Source organism: Petromyzon marinus, chromosome 25 (genome assembly GCF_048934315.1).
Source record: "Petromyzon marinus isolate PM22_M1 ecotype Great Lakes invasive population chromosome 25, UKy_Petmar_22M1.pri1.0, whole genome shotgun sequence".
Lineage (NCBI taxonomy): Eukaryota > Metazoa > Chordata > Hyperoartia > Petromyzontiformes > Petromyzontidae > Petromyzon > Petromyzon marinus.
Window position 1 is genome coordinate 5,287,015 of NC_133691.1, and position 14,949 is coordinate 5,301,963.

Here is a 14,949-nt window from a genome sequence, read left to right on the forward strand (position 1 = left end):
AAGACAATGAAAGGATTTGTAGACCAGCTCTGAGCCAGCGGTGGAAAAATTTCACATTCCTTTAATGGTGGGCCGAGTCTTGGCCTAGGACACCCGCTGGTGACCTTGCTTACAACATAGGTACTTGAGTGAAGTCCTGACCGAGATTGGAATTTGTAACCTTGCGATTGCTACTGCTGCTGCACCCAGCCAATAATTAATTTACTCCTCAAGATAGTTTGTGACCTGCGACCCCCTGTGTCGCTTGCCCGGCTTCGTTGTGTTTTGTACGGAAAGTGCCCACGTTGGTGGCAACAGTCAGCGATGTGCCTACATAATGCATAAAAAGTCAACCAATGCGTTTGTCAAGCGTTCGTGGGAAACGTCACAGCGCGGCGCCGGGCCGGTTCTTTGTGCCGAGAGAATTTGCATCGTCCCCTTTCAAAGGGGCAAGACCGGGCTCGCTGGGCTATGCCGCGGCTTGCGCGGTCGCCATCGATTGGGGTGACGAGGCCCACGGAGGCAGCCGTCCTCGCCGGTGGCACTGTGCCCGAGATGTTAACTACCTCGCCTGGAACACAGGAGGTCGTGGGTTCGATCCCGATCCTGAAGCTTTGTACATTTGGAGTTTGCGTTTTCTTCGCCTGGTCGCGTGGATTTTTCCTCCGGGGTTTTCCCCCTCCACATTCTACAATCAACATCACGCGTTTGGAGTATTTGGCTGCTATACATTTCCACGTGATAAGCCACTTCGTTGAGCTGTCATTTGTGGCCAGGTCGTTTCTGAAAAGGAGCTACATAGCTCAGTGGGACTTACCTGGTAAATAAAATAGTTTATTGTATTTTAAGGGTGTCCCCCGTGAATGGTGGCCATATGCGAGATCAAAGACATCATCCACGACCTTCGTCCCCCCAACTTCGGAGTGCTATTGCACGACAGCTATATTACATCCGCACATCTACTGGCCACAGGATCGGTATTTTGCCTATCGTTCGTGCGCTATCGTGTGGAGTTTAAGGTTCTATCGTCGGCATAATTGGCATTTGTCACCGCGTGGAAGGGAGGAAAACGCAGACTCAGAAATGACGTGATTTTTTTTTTGCCACAAAATGATGTGGGTTTCTCGGAGCCACATCTCAACGTTTTGGGGAACGAGGGGGGGGTGGTGTCCCGACACCGCGGTGGCTGCGCCGCTGCACCACGCTGGGGCCCAACGCTGCCGTTGCGAGGAGCCCCTGGAGAAAATCCTCGGTTATGGTCCCCCAAAGCACGCACGGTCGCACCGGAGGATAACGGGGATCGTTCAGCATGTTGCTTGGGAGGGGGGGGGGGCTCTGTGGATCGGGCGTTCGTAGTGACGTGCATGTCTGATTCGGCGTGGAAGCGATTTGTCTCGGAGCATTTGTTTTTAATAAGAGAGAGAGAGAGTAGAAAATCATGGCCTTTTGCGTTTCTGCGTTTTCCTCCGCGGTCATATTCCGGTCGTGCTATCGGAGCCAGTGTCATGAGAAAGGGAGACTTTTTCTTTACTATTGCGAACTCTCGCAGCGAAAGGGATGTCAGAGATCGGTTACGGAAGACGATAGCACGGATCTACTTGTGGAGCCCCGTCATGAGGAGTTTTTTGTATCAACGCGAGGGGTACGTGTTTATTGCATAAAAAAATATATTGTCCTTCACATGTTCAAGTTGAAATGTTTAATTTGCACAACTGGAATAAGCGGACACAAAAAAACATGTCATGTTATTTGTGCAGTCGTCAACTAGGCTGAGGAAATTCCTTATCTCAGCTTGAAAAGATTTGGTATTCAAATCCAAATCACAGATTGATATCAATGATCTTACTTTTTGTTGTCAATGGAGTAAAGCAAAAAACAATAATGACATTAGCTCGAAGGAATGAACTCCCGTATAAATTGGTGATTTTCAACTTGGCCTCACGTCCTCACCATGTTTCTCCCCCCCAGTGAAAGAACAAGCTTGGAAATGTAATAATGGAGCCACGACTCCAAAACAACAAGAAAAAAAACGAACTAATCTGTACTGAGAAACATTAAGTCGAAGCGAAGTCACGTTAAAGTCATTACATAATTGCGCTAATTGCAGGAAAACGGGTTTTCTCCGACAAAGCCGGATTCTGCGCTGCATATTTCTACGCAGCCGTCAGAAGAAAGTTTAGTTTCTTACTGACGGAGGCCGCGGCAATCCCAGTAGACTTCTCCCAACAGGTTTCTCGCTCGCCCGTAGGAAGCCACTTTTTTTATTTGGACGCAGTGTCTCGGGGTGGGGGGCACTCCATAGTCTTTAAACCTCTCGGCTCTCCACAAATGCCGTCAAGACTCCTTGGAATTCGATGAAGAGCAATGACCCCCTTTCCAAAAGCGCACCCCCCCCCCCTCCCCAAGGGGCGGAGCCAGGATTTCAGGCCGGGGTGACATTCAACAAATGTTAATTTCAAGAATGATTTAGAGAGTCAGGCTGTTGAACTAGACGCCATCGGTTGGCGACACACTCTGACAATGCAGTTGCACAGAGTCCGCCAGAATGTCACCCCTGTCACCCCCCCTGGCTTCTCCTCTGCCCCCCCCCCCCACAACTTGCAAAAGAATACGTACAATACAAAAAAATGAGCAAGATGCTTTCATCTGGATCATGTTGGACTCACCCGCCCTCCCCCAGTGCGTTTCACAAAAGGGCCTTTTCCTGCCGATGTTGCAGAGCTGGTTTGTTTCTGCCAAGCGGACATTCTTAATTCTCGTGGCTGATACCGCCATCTCCTCTTCTCCGCGGTAGGCATTAGAACAACGTCGTGCCCTCAACTGCCTTGATTGGCAATAGCGACAACAAAGAGAAAAAAACGTCACGCTGAGCAATCGATGTGATGTCACACGTGCCCACGTTTGGTGACGTTGCGAGACGGTTAATTTGTTCGTCTGTGAGCCTGAGTAAGATTTGGGATCAAGGTTTGGAAGGAACCAGTAACACATGTTGATTTTGAGCTGTGTGAATCCGAAGACCTTTAACTTAGGTTAAGATTACAAATATGACCTTATGATAGAGGATAAGTAAGGCCTCATGATGCTTCAAGTTTGCCATTTAATGCAGTTTTATAAAGAACTGTAGTTTAGAAGAACATTAATTTCTTCCAAAGTATGCCTGGTATGACCGTGTACAAACATATATTGCACGTATTGTGTACATAAGTAAATATTCCCTCATCGTGTGATCTATAACACCATTATGCGCCGATTTCATATTTCAGAAGCTGAAGCAGGGTTGAGCCTCTGGATGGGGCAACGGCCATGCAAAACAGGTGTTATAGGCTGTGGGGCCACGTGGTGGGTAGGAGAGGGCTGCATAGCAAAAATACATTGTGCTGTACATTTGTGCCCCCACGACACAGCCAATTACTAAGAGATTTGTCACGTAAACAAAAAGCCAACTAGTTACTACTCGGTGGTGGAGGGTTACGACACATTTATACTTAGGAGATCTAACACAAAAACTTTATACTCTTTGGGTCTTTCAGTAAAGTCACGTAAATAGAAAAATGACAGATCGCGACGTTTCGATCGCAACACAGGCAATGGTCTTCAGGTGAGGGGAGGGGGTTGATGCATCCAGAGAAACCCTCAGAAGGATTCCACGTTCCAGTGCAGCCTCTCTCACCGGATGCAGGTGAGAAGACGATTGCCTGTGTTGCGATCGAAACGTCGTGATCTATTATTTTTCCATCTACGTGACTTTACCCAAAGACCCAGAGAGTATGAATTCCTGCAGTCACGAAAGCTTTAAACGAAAAACCTTTATTACGAATAATATTGGTCGCGAAAGCCTACGCGTTAAACTGATTTGTACGTCCTCCCACTGTTCTGCTTGGATTGTGTTCCATAGCTAAGAGAACATACGGTGTACCTGGCATTACCTAAACATCCCAGTCCCGAATGACGATCCGCGAATGACTCCATTTGGATTCCACAGTGGCAACGTCGCCCCCGGCGCCGCGACACCTCGGCACGACCCTCCCGAAACAAAAAAAAAGTAAGTCTTGAGACTCGGCGAGGCTCTCCTGGGTGACTCGAGGTGTAAATAAGGAAAATAAATAAATAAAAATTGATACTCCGTCCGCCTGCCGCCACTTGTGCACTACCCCCACACCCTTGCCCCGCGGTCTGGCCCGAGGGGAGCCCATGCGCTGTGGCCTCATTAGAGGCTGCACCGGAAGGTGGAATCCTTCTGAGGGTTTCTCCGGATGCATCAACCCCCTCCCCCCCCCCTGGATTTTCTCGCTCGCTCGCTTCACACCAGGGACCCTGCCTCGTTGGCAGAGACAATAGGTCATCATCAGCAGCCAGCAGCAGCAGTGGCATCACGAAGCCATCCATTAGTCATCGTCACTGCCATCGCCAATAGATTGTTGTCAACCCCGTGAGTTCGCACATCGTCGTTATCACAATCGTTGGCAATTATTCATCATCGTAAAGCCATCCGTCATAAATCCATCCATTATCACCATCTAGTCATCCATCAACAACTCATCTAACTATTACATACCTGTCAACTCCTTACCATTGCCTAGTTTATCACAGACCAATTCAGACCTTATTGGTCACACCGTATTCTTATACATCTCAACGTTCATTCTACAAGTCCAATCACAAGGGAAAAACACAAACAAACAGACAACATTTTTTGCCCGTATTGATACGGGTGTACGCCGTATGAACCTGAACTCAATTTTCCTGCACAAGAATACAAGTAAACCGTATGGGTTGACAGGTATGCTATTATAATCATCACCATTATAATTATACATCTTTTTGATACCTTAATTATCATTGTCATCATTCCCAATTTATCTATCAGTCATCAAAGGATATCAACAGCCAGGTCATTATTATCATGAACAGAAGTGGCAGGAACATTTTAACATCACTAGCATCATCGGAACGTTTATCAACTGCAAGATCGCTATGAGCCACATCAACATTGTGCTAACTTTTTTTCATATTTGCGTTTTGTTTTGGTGCCATTAATTTATTCATCTTTGATTTTGCTTGGTAGTCGGGTTTTCATTTGCTTGGATAGTGGCTGTATATGAGATTTGGTCCTTATATATAATTAATGTACTGCATTATCGGATGCTATTAGCATGAATAACGCTATATAAAATGAAAGTTTTATTATTTCCCATTTACATATAACCACTGATATGCGCAGCTTCTTCAGCACCAACAGTATAGGGTATTTCTCATCACCTTTATGTGGGCCATCAAAAGCATAATTCGCGCTGGTTGCACTCTTCATCGGCATTGTTCAGAACCTATCATCGGCACAAGCTCGGCGACTGACGGTTCGCACCGTCCAGCCTGGGAGTTGCCGACCGCCAAGCGAGGCGTCGGACCTTGGTTGGCATCGGTGAACGCGGTTTGGTCACTCGTAGTGGGTCACACGTGTGGGTACTTCCTGCCCCTGGGTCCGAATGCGTGGCACAAACAAAATAAAAAACCCCACCCCGTCTGGGCTCTGCTGGATCGTTTGGAAAGTGCATCCTCTACACGGAGGGGGGCTTTAAATATCCCGGGAAATGCCAGTGCCTCATCGTGTGTGATGAAACGCCCTCTGTTGTGGCCCTCTTACCTCGTTTGTGCTGTATGCGTTTGCTTCTCGCGCTTCTTGTATGGGGAAAAAAAACCCCAGCAACAGTAAAGTGAATCAGATTACGGGAGAGGTCGGAGCAACAGGGTTTTTGTTTTCATTTCCAAGTGCGTCAGGTGTGGTGGCGATGAGAATGTACAACGCACTCGGTGCTCGCTGCCTTACACCTCCGCATGCGCTGAGCATTTGAATCTGGATCGTCCACTTCTCTCTCTGCTGCTCGGTGTGTGGGCCGAGTTCTAAGCCCATCTCCTGAGCAGTGGACATATGAACCCTTTCCCGTTCTGAGACGTTTTGCAAGTTGCAGGGTGGTTCCCGTTCGCCGCTGAACCTGAGAACGCGCAAGCGGCTCGGCGTAAATTATATTGAGAGAGGCACAGCGGCCGTTGTTTTTAAAGACATTGTACTCGCCGTCGAGAACCGTAGCGACGCGAACGCACTCTGTAATAGCTGGTGCCAAACCGCCACATGCCCTCCCACATGGCCTTGTGGGAGCCTGTGTACGTCTTACGACTCGAAGACGTACCAATCAAGTTATTTGTTTGGCCTTTTCTTCCGATTAAGTTCCGATGGCGTACACATAACACGACATTGTTGGAATGGGAAAGGGCTAAGCAGCTTTGTGGGCCCGGTCGACTGGCCACACATTTGCTACTCCGAGATACCAAGGGGTCTTCTCGAAAATGTTTTTTGATCAACCCCGCAACCTTCGCCACCCTGGACTGTGCTGATTGTGCGCAGGTTTGGCTGATCATTGTTACGATGTGCCTTGGAAGGCCACGAAGTCGGCGTGTCTGCTTTAATGCGCAGCTGATTGTAAATCTCCCTCCGCGTCGTCCGTGAGAAGCGTGCTGCCCGGAGCTGGTGCTGTGGTCCGTGAATTGCGATCGTAATTTGGGGACGAGAGTTTTTTTCCGCCGCAACACTTTGCAATTCGCGACGAAAATGTAGCCGGAGCCTTTCTTGTCGTTGATCTGCATACCGATAAAATATGGATACACGTTGACGTTATGGAAGTAACAAGTAATTATAATATACAATAATTTTCTCCTTAACCGTCCCCCCCCCCTCTCCTCACTCTTTTTCCCTACTTGCCCCCTTGCACTGGATCAAACTTCCCCTCCACATTAAGCGAGAAGCACCCTCCTCCCTGTCGAGTTTCTGCTCCTTCCTCAACACCCACCTCTTCTCCCTGGCCCATCCTTCCCTACATCCCAAGGTAACCCCGTAATTCCAGAACCCACTAAGCTCCCTCCCCATACCCCATTCCGATTCACGATATCACTTTTAGCTACCCTCATTGTACCATTCATAACCCTTGTAAAGCGGCTTGGATAAAGGCGCTATATAAATATAAGATAAGATTATACATTTTCTTAAATGCGCGAATCGATCGATTGACACAAAAAGCTCTTCGATGTCGGGTAGAAAATCTATGATGTAGCGGTGGTGGTCAAGCAGCACACTTGAATTCGAGTCTTTTAATGATAATGTGTCTATGGTTGATGCGGGACGAATAGAGAACCGCTATTGTGGCGCCCACAGCACACAAAGCTCCAACACTGAAACGTTATCCTAAGTTGTCACGAGCAAAGTTTCCCCAGGGCAAGGTGTCCAGCAGTCGCTGAAACACAACACGCCTTTATTTAGTGGACTGCCCAGCATTGTCCGACCGCCTTTGTAGAAAGGAAAATTAAAATAAACAAGAGTTTATCTGCGCGCCCAAGGCTGACGCCAAGTTGGACAGCAGACTCTTTCCCTCCGGAGCGACAAACCGCGGCATCAGCAAGATTGTCCGATTCGAGCCGGCTAAAGCAAATTTTCAAATCTCCCTGTGAAAGGAAAAGTTTGAGCGTGATTGCTCCTTGTAATCAGGTGACGTCACTCCTGAGCCTGCGTGTCGTCGGCACGACTCTGGAGCCTTTGGCTTCAGTGCTCCCATCCTCCCCTTCCCCCCCGTTTAGATTTTTTGTGACATTCTGTGACATTTTAAGGCAGTCACAGTAAATGATATTGTAAAGGCCCCTTGTTGGCCGCGTGGGTTAAGATGAAGCCTCTGGGAAGAGTTAAGAAGGGGCTCACCCTTGGCCGCACTCCCACAGCCAAGATGCAGAATGAGTGAACGAATGAAGCAACTATAACAGAGGTTTTTTTTGGGTTAGATCGCGTAAATGTATAAATGTGCCGTTAAACCCGCCACCACCCCACCGGTATGCTGTACTGGTAACGAATTGCCATGTTCTGTTTAACGTGACAAACCTTACGAATCGGCTGTGTCGGGTGGTGGCGAGTTTAACAACACATGTGTGCATTTACGCAATCTAACAAGAAAAAAAAAACCCTGTATCATGGATGATATTGGTCGCGAGAGCTTACCACGTGTTAAGCTGAATGAAGCAACGTTGCGCCATTAAAACAGATCTTTGTTTTCCACTTCTGTTACATTTCACTTTCTTCTCTGTATTACTGGATTGCATCTGTATTTTTCGGAGAGCCCACAGACGTTCATAATCTCTTATTGCAACGGTGACTTGGAGTTGCGGGGCGGGGAGGGCTGTCCTTTTTTTTTTGTTATTCGCAAGTCAATTCGAAGCTCGGGTTGTTGAGCTACGACGCCGTGGCGCGCGGACGAACCGCCTGCGGTGGTTCATGCATCGCATCCTTCTTAATTGGCACGACGTGAACCTCACGACGTCGTGTGTCATTGTTCCCTGGAGATACTGCCCAGCGACGGGGCAGAGCGGTGGCACACGCTGTGCCTTGAGCCCTTTGCGACCCGAGTTCGATGACCGGCCACGGGGCTTTCCGAAAGGCAAGGTTGACATCTTAACTGGTTGTGGTAAACCCGCGCTGCATGGTCGGCGTGGTGAAATTTGGGCAAACGGTCCCCGTGAACAGCAGGAATCGCTCCGCCTCATGAATGAGTGCTCTGCCCACAACGCCAATTCGACCGTCTCAGTGAAAGGAGCACATTAGCGTCAGGAACCATTCGACGGTGAAAGATGAACCGTGACACGTTGGCGTTTGAGTCAAGTAAAGTGGATTTTTATTTTTCTTGCCGTTTCTCCGACTGACTCAGGAGTCCAAACCAACCCCCTCCCCCCCCATCGGCATTTCTTCCATTCCCCTTTCTCCCCCTCGCTCTCGCTCGACTCCCACTCCTGCCGGAGAATGCGTTATTTGCCAGTTGGCGTGATCCCGCCTGGCCGATGTTTGGGCCGCCGCCGCCGCAGCTCCAAACGAACACGGCTGTGGCCCTGCGTCGACTCTCGGAGCCGTCCAAGGCAGACGTTAATAAATCCCGCTGTAAACGCAATGCATCGGCCAAATTGTTTAACTTTCCCACACTGGCCATGCAGCATTTTCAAATTTTTTGTATACGTGGAACGGCAGATTAGGCGAAGTTATTTGTGGCTCTCAAAACTCGGGGTAGGCGGATTTACAAGATTCGGTGGATGGACCCCCCGAATGCCCTGTTTGTATAAAGACGGTGCCACGTGTTGGGTTTCTAGAGTGGGAAATCCCAGTTGGGCTCTATTAGGACCATGGGGTTGGAGCGGTGGTGCAGCGGTTATCACAGTGCACTTCGAACCTGGCAACTTGATTCCTGAGTGATATCTGAACCATTTCCGAGCCCTCCACCCCATCTTTCCAACCTCCACTGACCAGCATGGTGAAGCATGGTCGTACAACACCCATAGCGATTTTGGTCCTGGGCGAGGCCTTTCTCCGGCAGTGGCGATTGACAAAGGGCTGCGAATTATCATTAATAACGACCACTGATGGCGTGTTCACAAGGGTCCGCAAGCAAGACCTAAGTGCCGGTTGAAAGAGGAGACCTGTGGGCTCGCGTGTGTAATTGTTATTTTCTGTGTTCACGTTTCACACTCCGCCGCCGCCGCTATCTCTCGACGGGCCGTGCTTTTGAAGTGGCGCCCGGCGCGCGCGGTTGCTGCCGGCCGCTGGCTAATTTGGTCGTGACACTGACATGGGGTGACCTTCTCTGGTGAAGAATCGCTCGGGATCGGGGGGGCACGCGACGGGTTCTTTGAGGCTTAGGCGCTCGCCCTCTGAAGAAAATGCCAATTTGCGAAACGTATTTCCTGCGGGAGACGGCCGCAAAGGGCATGGTGTTGAGGTCAGAGGTCAGGGGCGTAAAGGCCAAGTCATCTACCTCGGCGTGAGACCTTTTACTCCCGCGTGCACGTGTTTGTGGCATCAGGGGTTGAGTTCGGGTTTGAACTTTTCAACTTGCGGTTGGGAGCCAAGGGGGTCGAGTGGTATTCACACCGTTTTTTTATTTTTAAACCATGGGAATCGGTCGAAGTGGATTTGATTACAAACACCTACCGTGAAACTGACAACGCGTCGCCGTGTGAAACTCCCATCGGATGGTCGTCGTCCCGTCGAAGCTGCCACTTTTGAGGTGGCGAGGAAAAGGCGTTTGAGGTTTGCATCCCGGTGCGGACAAGGCCTTCCTCGGGTTGTTGCGGCGTTGACGGGGGAACGGTGGTGGCTGTGTTTCTGCCGCCGGGCATCCCAAGTCTCGATTTAAAGCTTTCGTGACTGCAGTAATTCATATTCTTAGCTCTTTCGGTAAAGTCACGTTGAAGGGAAACAATAAAAAAAACGGTCGTTTGTGTTATGGTCGAAACGTCGTGAGAATTTTTATTGTTATATATATTTTATTATTTTATTGTTTCCCTTCAACGTGGCTTTACCGAAAGAGCTAAGAATATGAATCCCAAGTCTCGTTCATGCCAAGCCCCACCTCCGTGGAACTGTAAACGTCTTTCGTTGTGTTTCGTTATCTAAACGGTTTTGTGCACCACAACGATAACATCTGCGCCTTTCATTAAAAGCGCTGTGCTTTTGTTTTAATCTATAAAAGCACACTGAACGTGGTTTACAAAATACCGTTTTTTTATCATCTTGAGCGTTCTGCCATCATTTATTGCTAAATGCACGCAGATAGCATAAGTAAAAATAACTGTACAAGAGTGTAATTTAATAAAATGAAGGGGAAAAAACACACTTGGCTGGTTATAAGTACATGTATATAAAAATAGCAAATATATTAAAATATACTTTTATACAGTTTTGGCTGAAGATACTACTTACATTCCATTCGATTTACACATGCCCTGCGAGGAAAGTTTATTCATTAAACCCCTTTTTAGACATGAAGTCATAATTTTACTTTTTTCACCGTGAACCTGAAACGGTGAGTTTGCCAGAAGCAGTGCTGTTTATCGTCAATTCACAATTATAAGGTATGAATCTGTTGCTCTAAGCAATCATTGAAATAATTATCAAATGAGCAACATACCGTAATAAACAAATCACAATTTACAGCTGAACTTAATGAGGCCTCGCTGTGCATAGGTAGTCATTCATGGGTGTTGTTTGACCATACTTCACCGCACTGGTTTGTCTGCATCGGTGAAGGGTGTGTCCAGAACCGGGTTCAGATATCACTGGCCACCGATGTTGGCCGTGAATGAAACTGAAGAGGTGCTGGGTTCAGAGCGCAGTGCGCTAACCACAGCATCGCCATCTCCCTCCCCACCCCAATGTATATATTCATGCTGTAATCAAAACTCTGGAATTCATATATTGCACATAGACATGCACACGTGTCAATGTGTCAACGCGTGCCTTCATAATAAAATGAACAAACAATAAAAGATGGAAACTAAAGAAGGGCATCTCAATAAAGAAAAGATTCCCAGCCGGTCACATTCATTTATAGGAGCCTGCCTAAAGAAGAACATAAGTTTGGGCGCAAATGTTACATTTTCCTCCAGACTTATGGGAATGGAACTGCCAGGGACAATCGCTTGCCAGTGGTATAATTTCCAAGGCAGAGGGCATCCAAAGCCCCACACAATTGATTTGCATCCTTGTACGAGGCCAACAGCGGCTCGCCGAGCCGTTCTAGTTTATACATTTTATTTTAATGGACCAATGCCAAATATGTAATTTAGTGCTGGGAGAGAGATCATTTGCTGTTGTAATTATCGTAAACATTTGTGTAAAATGTGTACGACATAAAATATGTACTGTGCGTAACACAGCATGTACCGGTTCATATAGATTTTCGCATCCAATATTACGAATCATTCATAATTGATTATGAGTCATACATATAATTCAGCAATTTGATACAGTTGCTAAATTGAATTGTGGGGATTGTTCTTCAACTTACCAGTGAGCTGAAACAATAATAACTGACGAGTTAAACGCTGGAACTCGTTACAAAAACATTATTTACCTGAGTCGGGTGATAGAGAGTTCTTAACGACACAAATTTGATGAGATCTTTTCGTCGCTTGCCCCAGTAATGAAAATTATGAATTCAAATTCATTCTCGATGTCGTTAGGTAGCTCGGAGGTCAGAGTGTTGAGATGGCAACGCTGAAATCCGGTGTTCGATAGTGCCAACCAGGTCACACATTGACTGCGCAAACAAACAAACAAAAAAGGACGTCGTATTAAATTAGATTTTGCGTTTTCTTTCGTCGGGTTACAGCTTTGAAAATTAACAACAAAACTTAATTTGACTGTCATGTGACGACCATTACTCCCGAAAGCAGGATAGGTGGGGACGTGCTCTCCCTGCTCCTGTGCACAGTCGCAGAGGTTACATGAGAGTTCAGAAGTAGATGTGTGATAACCCCTGTCATGGACCTTTTTGTAAGACGGGGTGATATACTGTTCTACGAGATATACGAATGTCTCCTGACGTGACGCTGAGAGCACAATTGGGGTACATTTGGGTCATTAGACAAGAAAATTTGATGAATAAATTGATCGTTACACTCTTGATGCTTGCATTGAATCGTACTTTTAAGAGTTCGAATATGATGATGATGCAATGACATGCAAATGATTAAAACTGAGAAATCGAATGTGAAACACGTGGATAAGAGAACATAGTGACATCCTCAGATTGACTGTTAAGAAGGTGAGTGAGTTTTGGTTTGACACAGAGACGGACGATGCTTCGTGGTCGAGACTGGTGATGCAGTGGTAGCCACAGGAGAGAACACAGCCGAGACGATGGCCTTCTTGGAGGTGAAGCAATGAAACAGCTCGCGTGCAGGAGCGAGACGGATCATGGCATCAGGAGGCCACGAGGGATGGTGACGGCGTGGGGAGGCTTTCCTCCAGCAGTAGATGGACAATGGCTGCTGATGATTACGTAAATGACGTGTACATTTTACACGTCGGCGAACGGAGTAGACAAAACAGTATGAGACGGGGAAAGAAAACGAGAACTCGTACGCAAAAAAATAACAAAAGATTCTTGAATCGAGCCTCAACTTCGAATCTTGACAATTAATTGGCTCATCGGGGAAGTAAATCATCATCAGGCACACCGTCATTGCACTCAATTGACATAGTTGTCATGTCACCTCCATCGATTTTCATACGTACGTGTCTCGTGTCACTCCAGCGCACCATAGTATGTGTGACCGAGAATTAAAGTTTTTTTTATGAACAAGGCTTACAACTTAAGAGTCGGACAAAACCGGAGCGCACCGCCCGGATATACGTTATCTGCAAGATAAGAGCAGCTTGTCTTTTTTTGGTCGTATATTCCGTCGAGTCAAATCTAAGGGACATATCGGACGGATGAACATTTGACGTAAGCCATGGTTTCCCGACTTAGTGAGACGCGCACCGATGCTTGATTGGTGGCAGCAGTTGAGCTGAGTGTTGTAAATGCTGTTTTCACAGCACCGTATACATAGAACGAAGCAGGAGGAATTCTCCGCATATCTGGCTGCCGCCTGATGATGCTAGTTGCAATTACTGGTGAAACGTCGTACTCAGATTGTACATTTTGTGGAATTGCTCTCCAACACACCCGTGTGCTGTACTAGTAACGAATTGGCATATTTATGCGATCTAACCCCAAAAAAACTGGTTTATGGACCTTATCAAAATTTGCTCTGCTGATGGACACTTCAAGAAGTGTTTTCTGTGAGGTCACTGCAGTCCAGTTTGGGTGGTCGATGGTAATAGGGGCTATGTGGGGATGGAGGTGGGGACATCTCAAGAGAGTGGGAGGAGTTAGAATTCGAAATAAAACAAATTAAGCGACTGCCTTGGCAGTCACACGTCAGTTAAAAAATCGTAACATTTCTTAGAATTTTCCACCAATTTCTGGGCACCACACTCTGAAGTGTGATCTACAAGCTGTGAGTCGACGAATAGCGGCACGCGAAATCAAGAAGAATAATGAATAGTGATGACTTCTGTACGCTCTGAAGAAGAAGGGCCTCTGTCTGAACCGGTTTACGAGTTAATACTTTTTTTTTCCTGTTATAAATCTATCGTCACGTCTCTTTTGTCAGTCCATCGTTGGATAGATAACCCTACTCATGCTGCGTGTCGGTCATAAGGGAGTGTTTTTTTTGGCAGGGGCGGTTGTCCGATGTATTTATTTACGCGTTGGGTAGTCGGGTTGCACGTTAAGGGGTGAGAGGTAACGCAGGGTTGACGCGGGGCGGGCGCGGAGGGTCGCTAGCGCATAGTCCCCGTGGCATCTTGACCGAAAAGTAGCCGCGTTGGGGTTTTTTTTGGGGGGGGGAGGGGGGGGCGCTGCTTTAACGCTTCACCCTGAGAAGTGAGGTGCCACTGTCGCATGGCGGAGTTGTCAGCGAGACGCAGGCAGCGAGAGTGGTTGGGGCGGGTTGCAGCCTTGTTGGGCGCGCACTTCAATTACAGAGGGGTTGATTTCCGCAGGGGTTGTACATGTTCACCTGTCCGATTCATTATCTTACATGGTAAAAAAAAAGTTATTTCAATTCATAGAGTGTCATGCATGCAATTGCATCCCACAACGCTGCACACCAATTAGCCAGTCCCGTACGTATAAATAACAAGAAAGCGATCATCACAATCTTGACTTAAAGCTTTCGTGACTGCTGGAATTCATACTCTTTGGGGTTTTCGGTAAAGCCGCGTAAATAGAAAAAAAATAACAAAATAAATCACCTGAAAACGATTAACTTGTGTTGCGATCGAAACGTCGTGATTTAGATTTTTGTTATTTTTTTTCTATCTACGTTGCTTTACCGAAAGACCCAAAGAATCTGATCATCACAATCTTCACTTTGTGTCACAGGTCTAATACGCTTCATCCCCAAGGGCCGCATTCCCGAATGTTCGAGCCGCCTCCGCCCCCCAGCGACGCGGTCTCCCGGCGGTGAAACTCCAAAGGCCACCGCCGTCCACTCGTCGTGTTACAGGCCACGCTCACCGCTCCTCGAGTATAACGCACGCGCGCACACGCGCGCAGC